This window comes from Equus caballus, chromosome 19, assembly GCF_041296265.1.
Source record: "Equus caballus isolate H_3958 breed thoroughbred chromosome 19, TB-T2T, whole genome shotgun sequence".
NCBI lineage: Eukaryota > Metazoa > Chordata > Mammalia > Perissodactyla > Equidae > Equus > Equus caballus.
In genome coordinates, this window is record NC_091702.1 from 48,873,301 (window position 1) to 48,897,431 (window position 24,131).

Sequence of the window (24,131 nt, forward strand, 5' to 3'; positions counted from 1 at the left end):
ACAGATTTCATTTTACAAAGTCAGGAAAATAACTAAACAAGCAAACAAACAATAGCAACTATAATAACAAAAAGACACAACAACAGACCCTAAAGTTGGGAGGGAAATCTGATTTCCAGAGTAGTCACATTATATAATTTAAAATGCTCTATTTTCAACAAAAAAATAATTATAAGACACAAAAAGAAATAGGAAAGTATGGCCCACACACACAGGAGCAGTATAAACTGTCCCTGAGGAAGCCCAGATTTTGGACTTACTAGACAAAGTTTTTAAGTCAGCTATTATAAATATGTTCAAAGAATTAAAGGAAATCATATGTGAAGAGTTAAAAGAAAGAATGAGAATGATGTATCACAAAATAGAGAATATCGATAAGAGACAGAAATTACAAAAAAGAACCAAGTTGAAATTCTGGAGTTGAAAATTACAATAACTGAAATGACAAATCCAGTAGAAGGCTGAACATCAAATTTAACAGGCAGAAGAAAGAACCAGCACACTTGAAGATAGGTCAAATGAGATAATCCAGTCTGGAGAACAGAAAGAAGAAAAATGAATAAAGCCTCAAAGACTTGTGTGACACCATCAAGTGTGCCAACGTAAGTATAATGGGAGTCCCAGAAGAGGAGGAAATAGAGAGACAAGGGCAAAAACAATATTTGAAGAAATAATGGCTTAAAAGTTCCCAAATTTGGTGAAAAGTATTATTCTACACATCCAAGAAGCTCAACACACTTCAAGTACAATAAACACAAACAAATCCATAGCTGGACACATCATACTCAAACTGTAGAAAACCAAAGATGGAACCTTTAAAGCAGGAAGAGAAAAATGGCTATTCACGTACAAAGGAGCCTCAATAAGATTATCATCTGACTTTTCATCAGAAACCATGGAGCCCAGAAGGCAATGGGATGACATATTCAAAGTGCTGAAAGGAAAAAACCATCAACCAAGAACTCTACATCCAGCAAAACTGTGCTTCAAGAATGAAGGAGAAATTCAGTTTCTCCAAGAAAGCAAAAACTGAAAGTTTGTAGCTAGCAGATCTGCTCCACAACAAATACTAAAGGGAGCCTTTCAGGCTGAAATAAAAGGACACTAGACAGTAACTTGAACCTACATGAAGAAATAAAAAGCACTGGTAAACACATGACATAGGTAAATATAAAAGACTGTCATCAGTGTATTTTTTGTTTGTAACTCTTCTTCTCCTATCTGATTTAAAAGTCAATTGCATGAAAAAAGTAATTATAAAACTGTGTTGATTGGCATATAATGTATAAAATAATACCAATAATATTTGTGTGAAAATATTACCACAAAGGAGGGAGGAGGGAATGGAGTTATATTCGAGCAAATTCTTTGTTTGCTATTGAAATTAAGTTGGTATTATTCCAAATTAGGTTAAGTTCAGATGTTAATTACAATGCCCAGGGCAACCACTAAGAAAATAACCAAATATATGCAATTCAAAGAAACGGGGTAGATCTGAATGGCTGGATCTAGTGGCTGGGATTAAAGACAATCATTTTAAGACACTGTCAACCTAAAATTCAGGATTCAAATTCCTGGGGCAGAGGTTCTATTTGTTCTAGTGTGGGTCATGCCCACCACTGTGGTCAGAAGAGCAGGGTTCCAAGATTGGCAGACTTCTAGAATTGCATGAGAGGGACAATGGGAGACATTTTCCATAAGAAGTGGATTTGAGGCAGAAAAAAATAAATGATGACCACTAATTGTGTTAACACTTTGTTAACTAGAATTTTGATTAATCAACATGGTCTATTTAATGTGACTCTGCCAGACAATAAAATACAGAAAATTTGTCGTATGCTAAAAACATTGGTATATTTGTGAATGGGGCAATATGGATTACTAGTGACTAAATATGGGATTAGGGAGAAGGATAGTATGTCAAATTTTGAAATAAGTTGTGAAATACTGAAATAGAAGATTGGTTTCCCAAGGAAGTTTGAAACTGCAAAATCTATTTTAGTTTCCTAAAACCTGTATTTACTCTAGTATTAAGGCATGTGAAATTAACTTGATGTCAACCTGAATAAGTTGTAGTTGGTTTAAAATATTCCAGACAAAGTTAAAAGACAAATGAGAGATTGGGGAAAGTACTTGCAACACACAAACATATTAAAGAGTTACTATCAATATACAAGATCTTCTTACACTTTGAAATGATAAAGACCAGTAAGTCAAAAAGAAAAGTGAACTAAGTATATAAATAAACAATTTACAGAACAGAAAATCCAGAGGGGGAAAAAAGAGAAAACGTGAGCAGCTTCACTCGAAGTCAGTGAACCACAAATTAAAGGAACAACAAACTATTACTATTCACTTATCAGAAGGGCTAAAACTATGCAAAGCAAATTGATACAGCCTTTTAGAAGGCAATCTATTAACATTTTAAGTAGATCAATCCCTCAGAAATTAAAGTACCACAGCATTTGGATATACATGTAAGGATGTTTCTTGAAACATTGATGGCAGTGGCAATTTTTTAAAAAGAATTTGAAAGTCATGAATAGGGGAACTTTTGAATAAATTTTGGTACGTTCATACTGTGGAACATTATAGCCTCTAAAATAGAAGAAAAAATTAGAGCTATCCCGTTGAACTGGAAGGATTTTTATGACTTATTGTTTAACAAGAAAAGCAAGCAGCAGATAAGTGTTTATACTATGATACTTTATTTTATAAAATAAAGAAGAACTGCGTGTGTATGTATATATATATGTATGTATAAAGTTATATTCGCATGCTTAACTCTTTGAATAGTTGATAGTGGGGGAGAGTAGTGAAAGGGAGAGTCAGGTAGGAAAAGGAAAGACTAGAAAAGAGAGTGTCCAAAAGAAAGCACAGCATACACCAAAAGGTTCCACATGTGCATTTATGGATGGGCATGTGTATAAAGATATGCATGAAAATATGATCATCAAAACATTAACAGTGGTTATTTCAGAGTGTAGGAGTTTATTTCCTTCCTTATACTTTCATGTATTTGAAGTTTTACAATAAGCACACAATTTATATACAACCAAAAATGGTTATTTATTTTAAAATGTGTGTGTGGCCAATTGCCGTGGGGAATGAAGATGAGTCAGAAACATAGCCTGCCTTGCAGGCCCTGACAGTTAGTGGGGAGACAGGAGGACACAGTCAGCTGCAACACACAGCACGAACTTAGTGAGTGCTGTGACGGAAGCACAGAGCGCTGGGAAAGAGGCATTAATCAATCTCACAGATCTGACTGGGAAGATCCGGAAGCACTTCATTAAAGGAGAAAGTATTTGAAGTGGATCTCGAAGTCTTGGGAGCAATTCAACAGGTACAGATGGGGATAAAGAGAAATGCAGGATGGGGGACAGAGTGAGCAAAACACAAAGGGCATTAAAAATCCAGGGTATATTAGAAGAATAGCAATTGACCCAGCTTGGTCTAACTGGAACCCAGGCAGTGGAGTGAACAGAAGGTTGGAAAGGTAAGCTGGTTTCCAACTGTGGAAGTAGTTTAGGCTGTATTCCAGTTGCAGAGGGGAGTGACTGCAGGTTTGTGTGTAGGGGGCTAGAAGGTTGGGGGGACATTTTGCTTGTTTTGTCAGGAGAGTAACATTCTCAGGTCCCTGTCGGGGGTGGGGAAAGACAGGAGGCAAGAAAACCAGTTAGGAAACTATTAAAATGATTCAAACCAAGGCAATCAAAATCTAACAAGAACAGCAATGTGGGAACACAAGGAAAGAGAAATTCCAGAAATATTTCTGTGGTAAACATGGCTGCCCAAAGCGGAAGATGGAAAACCTTCTGTGCCTGGAGACTAAGGGGTTGGGAATACTTCAGTCTGAGAAAGAGGACACTGGGATTGAAGATGGGAACCACGTTGGGAGACAGATTTCAACATCTTGCAGAGTATAGAGGGGATGGTGAGAAGAAGGAGCTAAGAGCATGGACAAATTCTGCAGTAGAATAAAATCCGAACAGAGGTCTGAAGGACAAACCCTCCATCTAGAACCGCAGAACTGAAGATCTGGTTCTGATCTTGGAAGTCAGCTGTTGTACGGAAAAGATGAACCCACAAGCCTCCTTAACCGGAGCAACCCTCACGGAGGAGGAGCGAATCGGTCCCCCTCAGTTTCTGCACGTTCCAAATGAAAGGGTCTGGCCGTACAGAATGAAAGAGCTGGAAACAGTCCTGGGTAAAATCTCAGACATAATTCTTGGTCTTTGGACATCCAGCTTTTTGCTCACTGCCCTGAGGAAACCCTTAGCTATCCTTCTTTCTTCCTCTTATTCCCCCCTCAGTAGAACCGTTTCTGTGAAAAGAAATCTTTGGGTAACATCCCGTGTTAAGACATCTATGACTGTCACCAACGTTCTGTGGGAGGGGGAGTGGCCCCACCTGGCTTTCCTCCTCACCCCCTCGCCAGACAAGGGTGTCCTCCAGGCAGTCGTGAAAACATGGGATTTCCCAACGAGCCTAATACGTCTGAGACCTTAAGATAAAATAAATGAAAATATGAAAAGTATAATTCGATTCCCAAGATCCTTTCCAGATGGCTCGCTCTCACTTCTTAAGGGTGTCTGACACAAAGGCTTCCCAAGTAACGTTCTCATCTTTCTGATTATAAAATAAGCACAAAGTCAACGCAAAGAATTTGGAAAACCCAGAGAGCATCAAATGAGAACACTCAGGGGTAACTCCACCGCTGCAATAAAAACGAAATAAATATAAAAAAACGAAATAAAAGCAATAAAAACATTTGCGCTCTGGGTCCCGGGCCCGCTCCCCAGGCAGCGCCCACGGGGAGGGTCTTGGAGCAGGGCGGCGCGGGCGGGGCCGCCCCGGGGCCGGCGGCGGAGCTAGGAGCGGGGCTGCGGGAGAGCGCGGCGCGCGGAGCCCGGGAGCCGCCCTGGCCGTGCCCGCGCGCCCCGGCCGGCCGAGCGCGGGGTCCCAGCGCGCCCGCGAGGCGGCGCCAGGGGAGGGGCCCGCCAGCCCAGCCGCAGCCGCCCCGCTGGGCCCCGCGCGGCCCGCCAGCCCGCCGAGCCCGGCGCCGCCGTCCCCCGCCTCCACGCCCGGCTCCCGGCGCGGCGCTGGGCGCGGCTCCCGGCCGGCCGGCCCCCGCCCCTCCCCGCCCCGGCCCTGGCAGCCCCGCGAACCCGCGAGAGCCCCGGGGACCGTGGGCGGCCCGCTGCCAGCCGCGGGCTCGGCGCTTCTCGACGGCCGGGGACCTGGTGAGGTGAGCGGCGCGCCCTTGAGGATCCCGAATTCGGGATTTTGCAGGACCTCCCTGTGGACACGATATGGCCACAAAACATCAAACAGTTCATTCCAAAGTGAAAAAGGGGAAGGGGGAAGGGCTTCCTCTCCACGCCAGAATCTGGGCAGTTTCTTTGCAAACGGTAAAGAAACTATCTTAAAGACGGCAGGTGAGCCGGGGGTCACTCATCAGGGCTGCCAGGGGGCAATTTCCTTAGAAGTCGGGGAGAGTCCCGGTATTTGGGGAGAAGTGGGCGCCTGGCTGTTTTGTTGAATGCGCGACAGACTGCTGAAATTGTGAGATCTCGGGACAGTCTTCCCGAGCGGGTGGACGCCCCAGAGCCTCCTCTCCGAACTTGTCTGTAGATCTTCCTTGCAGGGGCACGTTCACCCCAGGGTGCAGGGTGGCGGATAGGATGGGCTCCCTCCCGGGGACGGTGAAGTCCTGAATAGACAAAGTTTTATTGCGCGGCGGTCTGTGGAACTGCCTTGTTCTGGGCGGAGAGCGGCCCGGGAGCTGCAGCATCCTTGTACCCTGGCAAGCACCCGTTTCCACCTTAGCTGTGTCAGAAACTAGAGGCCACTTGTTAGAACTCCGTGTTTGAACGGTCTGTCTGGGTATACGTGCTCTACTGCAGAATCCGAACCTAGAGGTTTTTCTTTAAAATCGAGTTTTGTTGTTGACATTTCAGAATAGAAAACTGTGGGGAGAGAAGTCATGGCATGTTCTTATTCTTCCCTTTGTTGGTTTTCTGGGTACATGCATGCATGAATAATAGACAAATTATGTCCTAGCCTCTAATTAAATGTTTTTCCTGGTATAGTCCTTTAAACCAGGCTATGGAGGACAACGTTAAATTATTGCATCCCTACGTAAAAGTGAAAGACTTTCAGGCGGGGGTTAAAAGCTTGAAAAATTGTTGGTATAGCTGTATTAGGCAGCAAGGCCTGCAAAGGAAAACTAATTTTTCTCCACCAATGGTGAGATGCCGCATGGAGGGCCTCTGGGCAGGCTGGGTAGCAGCCAGGCCTGCAAAACAGTAGCTTCTTCCTTTGCTGCAGTTGGAGCAAATGGGTGTGGAGATAAATGGCTGAGGAAGTGATTGTATGTCATGTTTGAGTCTGCAGAATAAAATGTCTTGGCAGGCTTTGCTTGAGTTAGGGATCTCTTGGGAGGGGAGTGGTGGCTCTCTGGTCCCCATTTTGCCAGCCTGATTCCACTTCAGGGCCACCGCTGTCTCTGGAGTGCTCCCTGTGTTTCCCCTCTCTTCTACCTCCAGCTTTTAGCTTCTCCCTGTTCCTCAGTAAAGTCTAGAGTTGAGCCTGGTCAGAGCACAGTTATGGTAGCCTGGGGACAGAGAACTTCACGTCTAGTGGAAGCAGAATTGTGGCCCAGGGGAGACCCAGGGGCTGATTGGGATGAAACCACTGACTTGCGGGCTAGAAGGCTCTCCAAAGAGTGGAGAGAGATTCTGGGAGAGGACTGAGGTGTTTGACAGTTTGCTTCCTGCTGGGGGTTTAATGTTTCCTTTTTTATTTGACCGGAAGGGCATTTCCAGATGAGGCTAGGGGAGTGCGAGGACTTCTCTGAAAAGTTACCCCGATCCACCCCCCAAATTCGCATTTTATTCCACTCCCTTTTAGGTTTTCAGAGAGTAACTGAGGGCAGGGGGAGAGACGAAAGAACCCTGAGGTTCTGACGTGCCACAGAGGCAATGGAACATGCACCAACTTGGGCAGAGAAGTTGGATTTGAAAGTTGAAAGGAATGTCCTACATTTAGTTAAAAATCAGAACCTGTGTTTTGCAGAAAGGTATTGAAAACCACAGCATTCATATTTAGTTGCTGATGAATTTCACCTGATAAAGGATGCAAATCCCGACCTCTTTTTTTCCTCCATTTTATTTTGAAAAATTTCAGACATACAGAAAAGTTACCTACTTCTCTCTTTGTAAACTTATAACTGTCTGGGGACATGAACTTGTTAATAAAAATCAGAGTTTGGAATCCAGATATATGTGATCTGGCCCCGGACAGAGGTAGTTAAGAAATAGTAGTAAGAAATAGATGTGTGAAGGATATTAACATTTTGAGAAAAAAATATGAATCTTATTCTTCTGACTCCTCCCGAAGAACCTTAGGCAAGTTTCTTCATTGCTTCCTTTTCTCATTCTTCAAACGTGGGTTGGATTATATCGCTCTCCCGCTTTTCATCCTCCAATGGCTTCCCCTCACATTTGGAATAGAATCCATCTCTTTGCCGGGACTCATGGAGCCCCATGTGACCTGGCCTGTTTGACATCATCTTCTGTCACTCTCCACTCCCTCACTGTCCTCCTTGCTCCTCTCTGCCTGAACACTCTTCCCTCGGGTACTTGCACTGCTTCTTTCCTCACCTCCTTCAGGTCTCTGTTCAGGTGTGACCTCCTCAGTCAGGTCTTCCCTGACCGCCTGATCCAAACAGCCGTTTGTCACTCCCTGTCCTCTGACCCTGCTGTATTTCTTCGTTGCGCTTACCATTACTTGGCATTATACAGAGTATCTGTTTCTTTGTTAATTGTCCGTATATCCGCCCCCTGTTGAATGTTAACTCCCTAAGGACAAAAAATTTGTTGTTGTATTCATGGCTACGTTCCTGTTTGGCATGTCATAAGCCATTAATAAGTAATTATTGGATTAAGTAGATAATTAAATGCATTGACTCCCTTAAGGGTTGCAGAATCCTTGGTAAAATACTAGGAGTTCTTTTTGATAATTCAGTTAATCAATATTTTATAGGTAAATGATGATCCTAGAGATCAGGCAGCTTTTACCCTCACAGTGCTTCAAAGCTGAATCCTGTGCTAGAAGCTGGGCTAGTTTTGACAAACCCACATCCTAAACGAGATATAAAAGATTTCAATCCCAGAAGTTTCCTTTATGCCCCTTTCTAGTTACCCCCACCCTCCAGAAGCAGCCTTTGTTATGACTTCTATTATCATGGTTTCGTTTTGCTGGTTCCTGAGCATCATATAAATGCATTCGCACAGTAGGTACTTTGGTGTCTTGCTTATTTTTGTTCAACGTGATGTCTGTGAGATTCATCCATGTTGTTAAGTATATATTTCTTTTTATTCCAAAATAGTATTCCATCGTTTGAATATTTACCGTGTGTTTGTCCATTCTCTTATTGATGGCCACTTGGGTTGTTTCCAGTTTGGGGCTATTCTGAATAAAGCTGCCATGAACATTCTTCTGGGGTCTGCCTCTTTTTGAATCCTGTGTTCTTTGTTTGGAAATGTTTGTGCCACCAGTGCTGAGAGAAGCCTGGCAAGGTTATGGGGGCTGTGACTGATATGGCAGCCTGTCTGCAGCTCAGCGAGCGCCTTCCCTAGACAGCTCCACTGGGTACTGACCTACCTCCACTCCAGAGGGAGCACACTTGGAAAATGAGTGGCCATGCAAACTGGGGAGCCCTCAAGTGCACTTTAAGTGTTTTTAGATCCATAAAAGAGACTCTGTAGAATGTCTGCTGCCATGGCTGTTGTATTCCTCTCCTCCTGTCAGCCCCCCATCCCAGTACAAGTTGACTCTGATCACCCAGTGGGCGAGCATTATGCTATCGAGGAGTTTAAATATTTATTAGCAGGAGTCTTATTCAGAGCCTGATAAAATATTTATGTGTTTCCATGGGGCACTGGTTTCCATCTAGACTTCTCAAGGCGTTTTTCTGAGACACTTGTCATAATCATGAGTACTGAGACAGAGATAGATGACATGGCCCGAGAACACCCCGTGTTATTGAACCACACCTTGCAGAGCACCCCGCTTTCTAGGGATGGGAGAGAATGAGCATGCAGAAAAATGGGCGTTGATAGTGGCTGGGTCAGGAGAAAGACTGCATGTGCTGGTGAAACTGGCTTGATAGGTGTGAATCCAGAGGAAATTGTGGAAAAGAACTTGTTATATAGTGAGGAGGGATTAATTAAGACGGGATGTATTCATTCCAAATAGAAGAATGAAGGAACCAGCGTTGTAAAGACACGGTTCTTTTGACAGTGATATAGACGAGGCCTTTACAAGACAACTGGGCTGACTGCTGTAATTAAGTTATCACACTTGCTGTGAAAATATGTGGGTAGGAGTAGGGGCTAGCCAGGGCTTCCAAGTGGAGGGTAGAGAGCTAGCTATTTCAGGAAGAATCATTATTTTCCTTCAAGGAAGAAGCGGCTTTTGAGCGGAGTTCTGAAGGAGGTGTGGCTCTTTGACTGGCAGCTGTGGTGTGGAAGAGCAGTTCCAGAAAGACAGAGTAACTTGAGCAGATATTCAAGTCAGGGCTAGAGTACTGGCGTGGCTTGAGTAAGGTGAAGCGGTGGGGAGGGGAGGTTTGCAGTAAGAGAGAAAGCAGGAAAGCTAAAGGCCAGCTTGTCAAGGACACAAGAGTGTGTACTTGTTTGTTTTAGGGAACTATGAACTTTTGACCAGAGGTTGGGTCTGATTTTGAGCAATTTTGGGGAGGCGCATCCAGGTCAAGCAAGGCCTTGAGGTCTGTTTTCATGCAAGAATATTCTGCCATGTCCGATCCAGTCTAGAGACTTTGTGCAGTCTACTGTAAGGGAGGTAAAGAAGAGGAGGTCACATTCGTTCAGTGGACTCCTGGGTCTCACCAACCATCTTCTTGTCCCTCATCACACATAGACTCAGAATGCTCCAAGTCCAACTGAATTCATATGCTGTATGCTGCATTCTCTGATCTCCTTCCTGGCTGTTTGGCCTCAGTGTGGGGAGTTGAGAGGGTCTGAGTACCCTTTTATTACCTGAACCCAAATCTGGGTCAGTGTACTTCAGGTGTGGTAGGCAACAGAGGACTAAGTGGCGAGGCAGCAGACCGTTTCTGGAGAGCTCAGGCCTGCTGTGACTGGGCTCCTGGGCAGTGACTAGGGAGGCAACTGGCAGTAGAGGATTGAGGTCATGCAGATTGGTAAACTATAGAAAGGACTGCCTAGCCGCCTTCCATATGTGTTCTCCCTTCAGATTGCAGGTTCCTATTCAAAAGTGCTTCAGGATGTTTATTTTTTAATCCATAATGGAAATAGGGAGGTGGGGAGAGGTGTTAAATCTCCCCCTGGTCTCCACTTCATGATGTTTGTGATAAGGAAGAGATAACTGTGAAAGTGAGGGTTCTGGGAAGTGGGTCTTCTGTGCTGCAGTGAGGAGCTTTGTGTGTATGTAGATTAGCCAGAAAGCCCTGGGCTTCTGATGGGGAGAAGTGATTTCTTGGTGTAAGGAGAGGAAAGGGCATGGGAGGGCCTCTTAGAGAAACTTCATGATTCTGTCCAGGGCCTTGCTGGTTGGAATTGCCCTCCTGCTGCCATGGGTCGCTGTTCCAGAGTGACATTGGAAACACCCAGGAAAGAATGCCCTGGGCTTTCCCATTGCTGTCTGCCTATGCTGAAATGTCGAACTGTCAGTTGGTGCTGCCAGCTCTGCCTCCTGATTTTCCAAGGGTAACTGGGGAGACCTTGAGAGAGAAGGCAGAAGTGAATGTCTTAACCAGGGAAATGGTAAAGTCCTGAGCTGTGGTCCAGACTGAAGGTGTGGTAAGGGCCAAACGGTGTTGGCTGGCAAGGCCCCAGACCAACAAGGCCTTTCTTGGCTCTGATCCAAGATATTCCTGATTTTCTGTGTGAAGTGGACTCACTCAAGCGCCACATTAGCTGTAGTATGTCCTCTGAAAAGGTGAACAGGGTGCATGCTTAATTGAGTGCCTTTTCCAAATGGACGTGGCAGTGATTCTGTGATTGTGCCCAGGTTGGTGATGGCTGCCTGTTTTTGGATGCTCTTGGGATAAACTCAGAAGATCGGAGTAAAGAGGGAGCAGGAAAGATAATAGCAGGAGACAGGAAAGAGAAGGGAGTAGTGACCTTCTGGGGTTGTAGGTACCCATTATCTGCAAGTGAAAAACTGGAATGAAAGAAGATCAAATAACCACCCGTGAGAATCTTTACATGCAAATCTTGCCAACTTCCAAGGCAGCTGTGAGGAGAAAAGAAGGACTGAGACATGAAGGCTGCTGTCACAGTCAGTCAGAGGAATATTAATACAGGCTTGACACACCAGAACTCATAGCCACACCACAACAGTGCTGATCCCAGCTGTAACAGGCCGTCCTAACTCCCTTTCACACTTACACACGCTCTCTCATGTGAGACGCTCATCTACACTTGCAAAGCTACACAAACGCAGGCCTGCTTCAAAAAGTAAGTATAAAGACAAAGAGAAACTATTCCAAAATATTACCAGCAGTTGGGATTATAAATGATTACTTTTCTTTTTTAAACTTATCCATATTTTCCACAGTTGCTATTGTAAACATGGATTTCTATGATAATCGGGAAAACATTAAGCAAAAACATCTAATGTAAGAAGTTAAGTAGGAGATAGAAGACCATGGATGGAGGAGAGTAGGATTATGTAAGAAAAGAAAAAAGATGTTGGAAGATAAATGATTGATCAAAAAAGTTAATTCTTCACAGGCTGCCAACTTCTGCATATATTTTTATTAATGATCATTGTATATTATTGCCCCCCAGAAGATCTGGAAGATTCTGTTAGCATGAAACCAAATTTCGAATACTGAACCAAGTGTCACATCTCTGAGGTCTTAATCCCATCCCATGGGGCGACAATTGGAAGGCCCACACCTGGCTACCAGTGGTCCTCAAAGAGTCTTGCACCAAAGGGCTAACACAGAACGCTTCAAACCCAGGCAGCAGCATCGTTCCCACAGAGTTTAATATTTATCCCTGCAGAGACTGGGCCAGTCTTGTGCATCTCATCTCTGAGTATGGAACAGGAGCCAACAAAGGCTGTCAAGAGTTGGAGTAGTGGGATTTTCCCGGACAGAAGCCTGTTCTAGTCTTATCAATGCCTCTGCTGGCTGCTCCCTGGCTTAGGCGGCCCCTTGGGAAGCTCTGTGACTGAGGCTTTGGAGAATAGATGTAGTTTTCATCTCACAACCACTGGCCTTTTCCAGAGGCGCTGTCAAGTCTGTGCTTTAATTGGCTTCTGTTGAGGGACACAAGGTGAGGCCTGTCTCTAGGAGCAGAAGGTGCTGCCTCTACCAGGATCAATTTAAAGCAAATGCTGGAGAACTACACACCCCACTGAACTCTGGGGTCTAGTATTAGCTGTAATTATAAAGTGTCAGTAAATTCTTTTTCTATTTTAAATTTATTGCATTTTTATATTATAAAAGTAATATGCAGTCATTGTAACAAATCTAGTAAGACAGGAGTATATAAAGAAAATGTTACTTACTAATTTCCACCTCCTCTCCCCTCTATCTTCCTGGCAGAACCACTATTAAAAATTTGGTGTGTTGGGGGTGGTCTGATGGCATAGTAGTTGAGTTCATGCACTCCACTTCGGCAGCCCAGGGTTTGCGGCCCAGATCCTGGGTGTGGACCTACACACTGCTTATCAAGCCATGCTGTGGCAGCGTCCCACATATGAAAAATAGAGGAAGATTGGCACAGAGATTGGCTCAGCAACAATCTTCCTCAGGCACAAAGAGGAAGATTTGCAACATATGTTAGCTCAGGGCCGGTCTTCCTCATGAAAAAAAATTCAGTGAGAATTCCTTCACTCCTTTTCTATGTTCAAACAAGCGTGTATAGAGTTATTTTCTATTGCATAAATGGGATCATAGAATTTCAGTTACTCTGTTATTTGTTTCATTTTATTTATTGTATACATTATTCTAGATATATACATATAACTGATCCAATTTGTTATTTTTAGTAGCTACCTAATATTCCCTTGTAGGAAGTTCCATAATTTTTATTATTTCCCTATTAATAAATATTCAAGTTTTTCCTTGAATTTGTTTCACAACAAATTATGCCACAATAAATATTTTGCATTTATCCTTACACTTTGTTTTTTATCTCCATAGGAAGATTCCCAAAGTTGGCATTTCTGGGTCAAAGGGAATATGCCCAGTTTTGATGATCACTGTGGGTCTCCCGTACAGCAGTTTTTCCCTCCCTCTTTCTGCCTTTCTCTGCCCCGCCGCCTTTCTCCAGGGGAGCCTGTGTATTTAGGCAGGAGAGCCCTGCAGTGAGAACTCATCCTTGCCAAGTGTGGATTCTGTCAGCTCAGTGGGGAGCGGAGTCTGCAGTATCTTGGTTGCATTGTGTCTCTGTTGCTTCTGGTTGGCCAGGCTGTTTATAATTCCCCTTGCTCAGTTATTCCATGCTGTGGAATTATACATGGTCTTCCTCTGTGGCAGGAGCAGCCTGATCAGTGGGGAGTGTGGGGGGCGCCTTCAGAGAGAAGAGGCTGTTACAGTGCTTCCTCACAACGCCATATATGCTATGTTTTCTGTTATGCCCTTTCTTTAATAGTTGGATTGAGAAAACTTCTTTGATTCCATCCCCATCTTCTCCTTCTATTTTGAGGGATTTGGGATTTGGGGAGTTTTATGAGTATACGGTCAATCAGCTACAACTGATTACTTGACATGAGGATAATTAGTTAAGAAGGTAGGGGTCTTAGAGCTTAAGGATCAGTGCCAAGCAACAGATGCGAACATTTTTAAACAAATGATTTTAACAAACCTGGTACTAGGAGCGAGCTTCCCAGGACTACTTGGCATTCAATTTTAGTTTTGCTCTTTTTTTTTTTAAGATTTTATTTTATTTTTCCCTTTTTCTCCCCAAAGCCCCCTGGCATATAGTTGTATATTCTTCGTTATGGGTCCTTCTAGTTGTAGCATTTGGGATGCTGCCTCAGCTTGGTTTGATGAGCAGTGCCATGTCCGTGCCCAGGATTCGAACCAACGAAACACTGGGCCGCCTGCAGCAGAGTGCGCGAACTTGACCACTCGGCCATGGGGCCAGCCCCTTGTTTTGCTCTTTTTGGGGTATAAAACTTGAGTCTAGTCCACCAGACTAGAGAGAAGTGGGACTCCCCACCACACCAGGCCTGGAGAAAATATCACAGAAACATTGAGGCTGGTGAGTACAAACAAGTGAAATATAAACAGTGGACTGACAAAATAGCAAGAAATAAATGAGATTTTAAAATCCTCAGCTGAAGGCTGCTGTGTAACCAGTGGGCCTGTGAGGTCATGGACACTTTATGGAAATCTGTGATCCTAAACCATATTAGAAACCCAACTGTAAGTCTTTGTTCAAAGTGTAAACATTAGATAAGCAGAGGGAAAGAAATTATGAAGTCCTGTGGCAGACATTTGCTATTGGCTTCTGCTGCAGTTTTTACTTAGTAGCTTTGAAATGGATTTCTGTGTCCTAGATTGAAAACTAAAGAAAGAAAAGAAAACCGGAATAGAAGTTATTGCAATTACTTTCTAAGGAGAAACTTTAACTTTAGTTTGAACATGTATAAACCTGCAGAATAAGCATTAGCCTTTATGTTGATACATAGTTTTACATAAACTTTTAATTTTCAGATAGGCACTGACCAGTAATAATGATAGTAAAACCAGTCTCTAAAATTTCATTAGCTTTCTCTCAGTAACGGATGTAACAAGAAGATAGAAAATAATTAAGAATATAAGGGGCTTGGCACCATGGCTGAGCAGTTAAGTTCACATGCTGCACTTTGGCAGCCCAGGGTTTCGCTGGTCTGGATCCTGGGTGTGGACTCAGCACCACTCATCAAGTCATGCTGAGGCGACATCCCACATGGCACAACCAGAAGGACCTACAACTAGAATACACAACTATGTACTGGGGGACTTTGGGGAGAAGAAAAAAAGAAAAGAAAAAGAAAGAAGAAATAGAGGAATATTGGCACAGATGTTAGCTCAGGGCTAAGCTTCCTAAAAAAAAAAAAAAAAAGATTATAAAAGAGAGAACCAACACAATCAGCTTGACCTCCTTGATCTTTACAGACCGCTATGCCCAACAACAGCAAAATATGCATTTCTTCCAATTGCACATGGAACATTTATCAAGATAGACCGTATTCTTGGCCATAGAACAATTCCCAATACATTAAAAGGATTCAAATCACACAAAGTATGTTCTTGACCACAATGGAATTAAGAAATCAATAACAAAAATATTCAAGGGGCTGGCACCGTGGCGGAGTGGTTAAGTTCGCGCGCTCCGCTGCAGGCGGCCCAGTGTTTCCTTGGTTCGGATCCTGGGCGCGGACATGGCACTGCTCATCAAACCACGCTGAGGCAGCGTCCCACATGCCACAACTGGAAGGACCCACAACGAACAATATACAACTATGTACCAGGGGCCTTTGGGGAGAAAAAGGAAAAAAATAAAATCTTAAAAAAAAAAAATTCAAATATTTGGAAACTAAACAATGTACTTTAAAATAGCTCATGAGTCAAAGAAGAAATCAAAAGAGAAATGAAAAATTATTTTAGACTGAATGAAAATGAAAAGTTACATATCAAAAGCAGTACTTAGGTTGAAATTTACAGTGCTAAGGGCTTATAAGAAGAAAAGCCTCAGCTTTTCTTCAAGAGCCTCAGCTTCCATCCTAAGAAACTAGAACAAAACACAACAAATGAGACCCAAAGTAAGCAGAAGAAAGGAAATAATAAATATCAGAACAGAAATCAATAAAATAGATTTAAATAGTAGAGAAAAATCAATGAAAGCAAATGCTGATTGATTGAGAATATCAATAAAATCAATAAACCTCTAGCCAGACTGATCAGGATAAAAAGAGAGCAGGCACAATTTCCTAATATCATGAATTAAAGAAGTGGCATCACTACAAATTCTACAGATCTTATAAACAACTTTATTCTAATAATTCCATCAATTTAGATGAAATGAACAAATTCCTTAAAAGACGCAAACTACCAACGTTTATTCAGGAAATATTAGAGAAGGTGAAAGCCCAGATCTGTTAAAGAAAAAGTCTCAGCAAACTGGGCTTCCTTAACCTTATAAAGGGAATTTATGGAAAATCTGCATTTAACATCATATTTAATAGTAAAAGACCAAATACTTTTCCCCTAAGATCAGGAATAAAACAAAGACGTCCACTTTCACTAATGCTGTTCAGCGTTGTCCTGGAGGTCCTAGCCACTGCAATAAGATAGGAAAAAGGAATGAAAGGCATCTAGTTTGAAAACGGTCTTTATTCGCAAATGACCTGATTGTCTATATAGAAAATTCAGTGGAATCTACGGGAGAGCTACTAGAATTAATGAATGAGTTTGGTGTGGTTGCAAAATACAGTATCAATATACAGGCATCAATTGTGCATATACATACCAGTGTTAACAGTCAAAATTGAAAGAAAAAAATTTATAATAACATCAAAAAATATGAAATACTTAGGGATAAATCTGATTAAAAAATTGTGCAAGATGTATACACTGAAAACGACAAAACCTTTCTGAGAGAAATTAAAGAAGACCTAAATAAATGGAGAGATATGCTTTGTCCATGGATGCTATGAACTGAATATTTGTGTCCCCCTCAAATAGGTATGTTGAAATCTAGTCTTCAAGGTGATGGTATTTGGAGGTGGGGACTTTAGAAGGCAATTATATCATGAGGATGGAGCCCTCATGAATGAGATTAACGCCCTTACAAGAAGAGGCCTGAGAGCTAGGCAGCTGTCTTTCTGTTACGTGCAGATACAACAAGAAGTCAGCTATCTTCAGACTAGAAGAGGGCTCTCACCAGAACTTGGCCACGCTGGCACCATGATCTTGGATCTCCAGCCTTCAGAACTGTGTGAAGTAAATTTCTGTTCTTTATAAGCCTCCCAGGCTATGGTGTTTTGTTATAGCAGCCAAGAGGACTCAGACAATGAGTTAAAAGACTCAATATTGTTAAGATGTCAGTTCTTCCCTAACTGATCTATAGATTCAGTGCAATCCCAAAGAAAATCCCAGATGACCTTCTTGTAGAAATTGACAACTTCATTCGGAAATTCATGGGAAAATGTGCAATATCCAGAGTAGCCAAAACAAAAACAAAAGAAAAGAACAGAGTCAGAGGACTATCGCTACTTGTTCATTTTTCAAACACAAGAATGATTTCACAGGTGTATACACATGTCAAAACTCATCAGACTGACGCTGTAAATACGTGCAGTTTGTTGCATGTAATTTTACCTCAATCAAGCTGTTTTTTAAAAAACTAATAGGAAAATGGGGTAGTAAAAAAATGCAAGAAAAGGAACATGGAACAGGTTGGAAAAGAAAAACAAATAGTGATATAATAGATTTTTAACTCATTTATGTCAGTAATTATCTTAAGAATAAATAGACTTCTCCAAGTAAAAGACCAAGACTGTTGTACTAGATAAAGAATAAACATATCAAAAATGATTATTAAAATATTTTAATTGGTGACAGAGTTTGTCATAGCCTTCATCATCTTAGTAAGCCATGCCTTATTTATGGGTAGTCACAAAGAAATATTTGATTTTTGAGAAAAATATAAAGAAAAACTTAATTAATTATTTTTTAATTCGTGCCTTCAGCTGAGTTGTTTGAAATGCTCCTCCTCGCTTGCGATGAGTAGAGTTTGGGGCCGGGAGGACTCATGGGTGGTATGTGATCCCCCTCTTGATTTTGTATGCAAAATATTATGTATTTGTATGTGTTTTCAGGAGAGGGTCTATAGCTTTCATCAGTATCTCACGTCCAAAAAAATGTTTAAGAATCCTGGTTTGAAGAATGAAAGAATTGAGTGCTGATCTACGTGTCTAATTTCTCAATAGTACGTCTCTGAAATTAATTTCTAGAGAATGAATCAAATGACTTGATCTTAAATACACATGCATGAGCCTCATCACAGCAGCTTGGAGTAACGAATTAAGGGTTATTCCAGGGTTTGTGTGGTTCAAACTCTGATAAAGCCCTGTATTTCCTTTAGCTGGACTCGGGTTCTCCTGGTATGATTCCCAGATCAGCAGCTGCAGTGTCAGCTGGGAATTTACTAGACATGCAAATTCTCAGGCCCCACTGAATCAGAATCCCTGGAGGTGGGGCTGGCAATCAGTGTGTTTGAAGGAGCTCTCCAGGTGATTCTGACGTGCACTAGAGTTCCATAACCACTGGATTGAACTATACTTAGAAAAGCCTATTCTCTACCCTCTGCTTCCAGGCCAAGTTTAGGACAGTTTGTTAAGGAAGTGGCTGCAGAATGAACCGTCTCATCTTGATAGCTTATGTTTTCCATCTCTTTATCCTCAAAGAGCTCAAATCGCGCTCACGTAAATGTCTTGGGTTGCCTAGCAACACTGAACAACAGTTTAGAGAAATCCGATGTCCAGCTGAAACTGGCATTTAGAGACACAGCATGTAAGTTCACTCATAAAAATTCCGACCAGGAGGCTTTTAAGGGATGAGCCCCAGTGATCCAAGGGGGCTTGGGTCTCCGCTTCCTTTGAGGAGTAGGACAGTCAGTCTCCTGAACAGACGGAACCTCAAGAAGGAAGTTTTGTTTACTTTTTTCCAGCTGTGTGGCACCCTCACAAACATCCTTTAAAGGTGTGCTCACTATTCCCGTGGCTCCGTTTGCAAGGTATATTAAAGGATTCCCTCAGCCTATGTTCTGAGTACCCAGCAGGACAGAGGTCTCAGCAGCAGCAGCGTAAAACTAGAGCTATCCAAAACCTGCCTCTGAACCCTTTGATGATCATTGTCTCTGTTCCTACTGTTCCTGAAGCTTGCTGTGTCGTCACGCCGTACTGTTTTGCTGATGAGAAATAGCTAGAGTACCTCACAGCAGTTCTCATTAAAGGAGGGCAGCCAAGTGGAATTCATTCTTGGCTCTTAATAATTTCAAATGAGAATTTATTGCATATTAATGAGCACTAATTGACATTTGTGACTGGTTTTTATGGAAATCATGCATGTATAATTTGCATAATAGTACCTAAGTGCTTTTAGGTAACAAGGCAACTCTGGGAAGTTGGTGAGGGCTTGAGTATGTTGCTGTTTTGGTTTTTTTTTAATTCCCAACTCCAATCCCTGGCAATAGTGTGGAATATTAACAGGTCTCTAGGATCCGTCTATGAGGCAGTAGTGAGTCACCGCCCAGTCCACGCGGTTGTGCCAGCTTGTGCCTGAAAGTACAGAGAGAGTCAGCAGAACACATCAGGCCAGGTCTCTGAAGGCAGGAGATGCTCCCGCAGTCAGGGGGACGTTCCAGCCTCCTTCATGAATCAAGCCGCCTGCTTATTCTGACTTACAGGAGTGTCTAGATGTCCTGAGGATTATTCCCAGGAGTCTAGGACTCTTACACCATATAATCTTTTCTAAACATCTCTGGGTCCGCTTCAACAAATATGTACTGATCAACTACTATGTACGAGCACTGTGCTGGGTGCTGGAACAAGACCATATTGGCTTGTTCCCTGCTGCATCCCTTACCTCTAGCATATAATAGTTGATCAGTCAATATTTATTGAATTAATGAAATGGTCTCTAGTGCCAGGAATATATAATTCATTATTCTTTTTTATTGAGGTATAATTGACATATTATATTAGTTTCAGGTGTACAACATAATGAGTCAATATTTGTATATGTTGCAAAATGATCACCACAATAAGTCTATTTAACATCCGTCACCATACAGAGTTACAAAATTATCTTTTTCTTGTGATGAGAATTTTAAGTTCTAATCTCTTAGCAACTTTCAAATGTGCAATATAGTATTATTAACTATAGTCACTATGCTATATGTTACATCCCCATGACTTATTTATTTTACAACTGGAAGTTTGTACCTTTTGACCCTCTTTACGCATTTTGCCTACTCCCAAACCCCCACCTCTGGCAACCAATAATCTGTTCTCTGTATCTGTAAACTTGCTTTGGGTGTTTTTTTTTCCAGATTCCACATATAAGTGAGATCATATGATATTTGACTTTATCCCTCTGACTTATTTCACTTAGCATGATTCCCTCAAAGTCCATCCATGTTGTAGCAAATGGCAAGATTTCCTTCTTTTTAATGACTGAATAGTATTCCATTGTATATTTATACCACATCCTCTTTATCCACTCATCCATTGGTAGACACTTAGGTTGTTTCCATATCTTTAGTATTGTAAATAATGCTTCAGTGAACATGGGGGTGCAGATATGTTTTCAAGTTAGTGTTTTTCTTTTCTTTGGATAAGTACCCAGAAGCAGAACTGCTGGATCATATGGTAGTTCTATTTTTAATTTTTTGAGGAACCTTCATACTGTTTTATGAGTTCTTTTTATATTTTGGATATTAACCCCTTGTCAGATATATGATCTACAAATATTTTCTCCCATTCAGTAGGTTGGCTTTTCATTTTGTTAATGTTTCCTTTGCTGTGCAGAAGCTCTTGTGTTTGATGTAGTCCCACTTGTTTATTTTTGCTTTTGTTGCCTTTGCTTTTTGTGTCAGATCCAAAAAATCATCAAGACTGATGTCAAGGAGCTCACCACCTGTGTTTTCTTCTAGGAGTTTTGTGGTTTCTGGCATTACACTCAAATCTTTAATCCATTTTGAGTTAATTTTTGTGTATGTTGTAAGGTTGTGGTCCAGTTTCATTCTTTTGCATGTGGCTGCCCAGTTTTCCCAACACTGTTTATTGAAGAGATTGTCCTTTCCCCATTGTATCTTCTTGGCTCCTTTGTCATAAATTAATTGATCATATATGTATGGGTTCATTTCTGGGCTCTCTGTTCTGTTCCATTCATCTATGTGTCTGTTTTTAGGCCAATACCAAACTGTTTTGATTACTATAGCTTTGTAATGTAGTTTGAAATCAGGAAGTGTAATGCCCCCAGCTTTGTTCTTCTTTCTCAAGATTGCTTTGGATATTCATGGTCTTTTGTGGTTCCATACAAATTTTAGGATTGTTTGTTCTGTTTCTGTGAAAAATGCCGTTGGAATTTTGATAGGGATTGCACTGAAAGTATATATTGCTTTGGGTAGTATGGACATTTTAGTGATATTAATTCTGCCAGTCTATGAGTACGGATTATCTTTCCATTTATTTGTGTCTTCTTCAATTTCTCTTGTTAATGTCTTATAGTTTTCAGTGTACAGGTCTTTCACCTCCTTGGTGAAATTTATTCCTAGATATTTTATTCTTTTTAATGCAATTGTAAATGGGGTTGTTCTCTTAATTTCTCTTTCTGATAGTTCATTATTAGTGTATAGAAATGCAACAGATTTTTGTATCTTGATTTTGTATCCTGCAACTTTACTGAATTTGTTTATTAATTCTAACAGTTTTTTGGTCGAGTCGTTAAAGTTTTCTGTGTGTAATATCAGGTATCTGCAAATAGTGACATTTTTACCTCTTCTGTTCCAATGTGGGTGCCTTTTATTTATTTATCTTGTCTAATTGCTCGGACTAGGACTTCCAATACCATGTTGAATAAAAGTGGCAGGAGTGAGCCTCCTTGTCTAGTTCCTGATCTTGGAGGAAAAGCTCTCATTTTTTCACCATTGAGTATGATGTCAGCTGTGGGCTTGTCATATATGGCCTTTATTATGTTGAGGTGCATTCCCTTTGTATGCACTTTATTGAGAGTTTTTATCATAAATGGATGTTGAGTTTTGTCAAATGCTTTTTCTGCATCTATTGAGATTATCATATGATTTTTATCCTTCATTTTCTTAGTGTGGTGTATCACATTGATTGATTTGTGAATGCTGAACCATCCTTGCATCCCTGGAGTAAATCCCACTTGATCATGGTGTTATGATCCTTTTAATGTATTGCTGAATTCACTTTGCTAGTATTTTGTTGAGGATTGTTGCATATATGTTCATAAGGGATATTGGTCTGTAATTTTCTTTTTTTGTGTTGTCCTTGTCTAGTTTTGGTAACAGAGTAATGCTGGCCTCATAGAATGTGTTTGGAAGCTTTTTCTCCTCTTCTGATTTTTGGAAGAGTTTGAGAAGGATTAGTAATAACTGTTCTTTGAATCTTTGCGAGAATTCACCTATGAAACTGTCTGGTCCTGGACTTTTGTTTCTTGGGAGGTTTTTGATTACTGATTCAATCTCCTTACTATTAATTGGTCTGTTCAGTTTTTCTATTTCTTCATGATTCAGTCTTGGTAGATTGTATGTTTCTAGGAATTTATCCATTTCTTCTAGGCTGTCAAATTTGTTGGTGTGTAATTGTTCATAGTAATCTCTTATGATCCTTTGTATTTTTGTAGTATCAATGGTAATGTCTTGTCTTTTCTTTCTGATTTTATTTAGAGTCATGTACCACATAATGATGTTTTGTTCAATGATAGAATGCATATACGACAGTGGTCCTATAAGATTAGAACCATATAGCCTAGGTGCATAGTAGGCTATACCTTCTAGGTTTGTGTAAGTACACTCTGTGATGTTCCCACAACAATGGAATCACCTAACAATGCATTTCTCAGAACATATCCCCATCATTAAGCAACACATGACTGTATTTGAGTCCTCTCTCCTTTTTCCTTGATGAGTCTAGCTAAAGGTTTGTCAGTTTTGTTTATCTTTTCAAAGAATCAGCTCTTAGTTTTATTGCTCTTTTCTATTGTCTTTTTGATCTCTATTTCATTTATTTCTGTTCTTATCTTTATCATTTCCTTTCTTCTATTTATAATTCATTATTCTTACAAATCTGATTTTAAACACAGTATAAACATCATTGATCTTCATGTTAGAAGATTCATTAATGATTCAGAACTTGGGATTCTGTTAGGAAATTTAGAGAAACAAGGTGGATAACCTCAGTTATGTGCCCCAAGTCTTCTGTATAGATGACCTTTCTATATCATGGAAGTGGAAGAAGCTGATATTTATTGAATATCTGGTATGTATCAGTTATATTTGCATATGTTCTATACAATATATGATTTAATCATCAACAAAATCTGTGAGGTGTAGATAGTATTATCCTCATTTCATTGAGGAGGCAGCTATTTGGAAAACTTAGGTGACTAACCTAGGGTGCCACAGATAGAAGATAAGGGAGCTGAAACTTAAATTCAGCCTAAGCTTTGTCCACTGCGGTGCCATTCATTACATTTGATGGTCGGTCCTAGGATACGTGAAGTGAAGCTAAACTCCAGCTACTGGGATGGGAGTCTGAATTGGCCCAGGGGCCCTGGGATGTGCCCTGTATTCAGTTGACCTACTGTTTATAGTAGACTTATTATTTACAACACTGTTACCTAGATTGTATGGGAGACCCAATCCAATAGCCAGTCTGATTCACTATAATTCTACCAAGCAGCCAGAAGAATTTAAACACTGTACAGTGAAGGGAGAAGTCAGGTTCAGTAGAAGAAACGTTACGAGTAATATGAGACTAAAAGGTTGGGTATAGCCTTCTATAACGTTGAGCAAAAATGTTCTCCAGTTTGTGGAAAGATCACTGACTGTGGACTGGGAAGCACAGGAGAGGAAAGGCTTTGGAATCCAAGGGTTAGGAAGGAACGGTGGTATAGTTCAAGAATTCATACAAAGCCCAAGGACGCCAAAGCTTTGTTTCCTCTGAGGTCCACACTAGACTAAGGGATTGAATCAAGTCCACTCTGCTTCCCCCAACTCACCTACTTCCCATCTCTGCCAAGGGACACGCGGTGATTCCACTCTTTCTCTAAAATCCTCTAAGAGGGATGTGTTTGGAGCAGCCATCTCTTCTCCGCCTTCTCTTCCCTCTGGTGATTTGAGATTCCCTGCACGAGCTGTGCTCCAGGGTCCTTGGGATGATTATTCAGAAACCGTTGAAAGTATGTGGAAAACTTAATTGGAGGCACTTCAAAGGCTTTAAAGGGAACTTTTATCATTTCTCCCTCTTTTATAAGGCAAATCTGAAGTTCTGAAAAGCAGATTAATTCAGTCTACTTTATACTGTTAGAGAGGAAATGTACAAGT

The 24,131-nt window shown here is 41.4% G+C and overlaps 1 protein-coding gene across 11 annotated transcripts in view; it reads left to right on the plus strand.

Moving 5' to 3' along the window:
- Positions 1 to 5,109: 5,109 nt before the first annotated feature.
- The window catches only part of GPR156 (G protein-coupled receptor 156), an 87,392-nt gene continuing 68,370 nt past the window's right edge, over positions 5,110 to 24,131 (plus strand). For 4 of the 11 annotated variants that reach the window (XM_023623692.2, XM_001502458.4, XM_070242743.1 and 1 more), the window contains exon 1: positions 5,136 to 5,441. The gene's annotated coding sequence lies outside the window, so the exon portion shown is untranslated. Of the gene's footprint in view, positions 5,442 to 24,131 lie in introns of all 11 variants that reach the window. The other 7 variants (XM_070242747.1, XM_070242749.1, XM_023623693.2 and 4 more) reach the window with 4 other exon arrangements.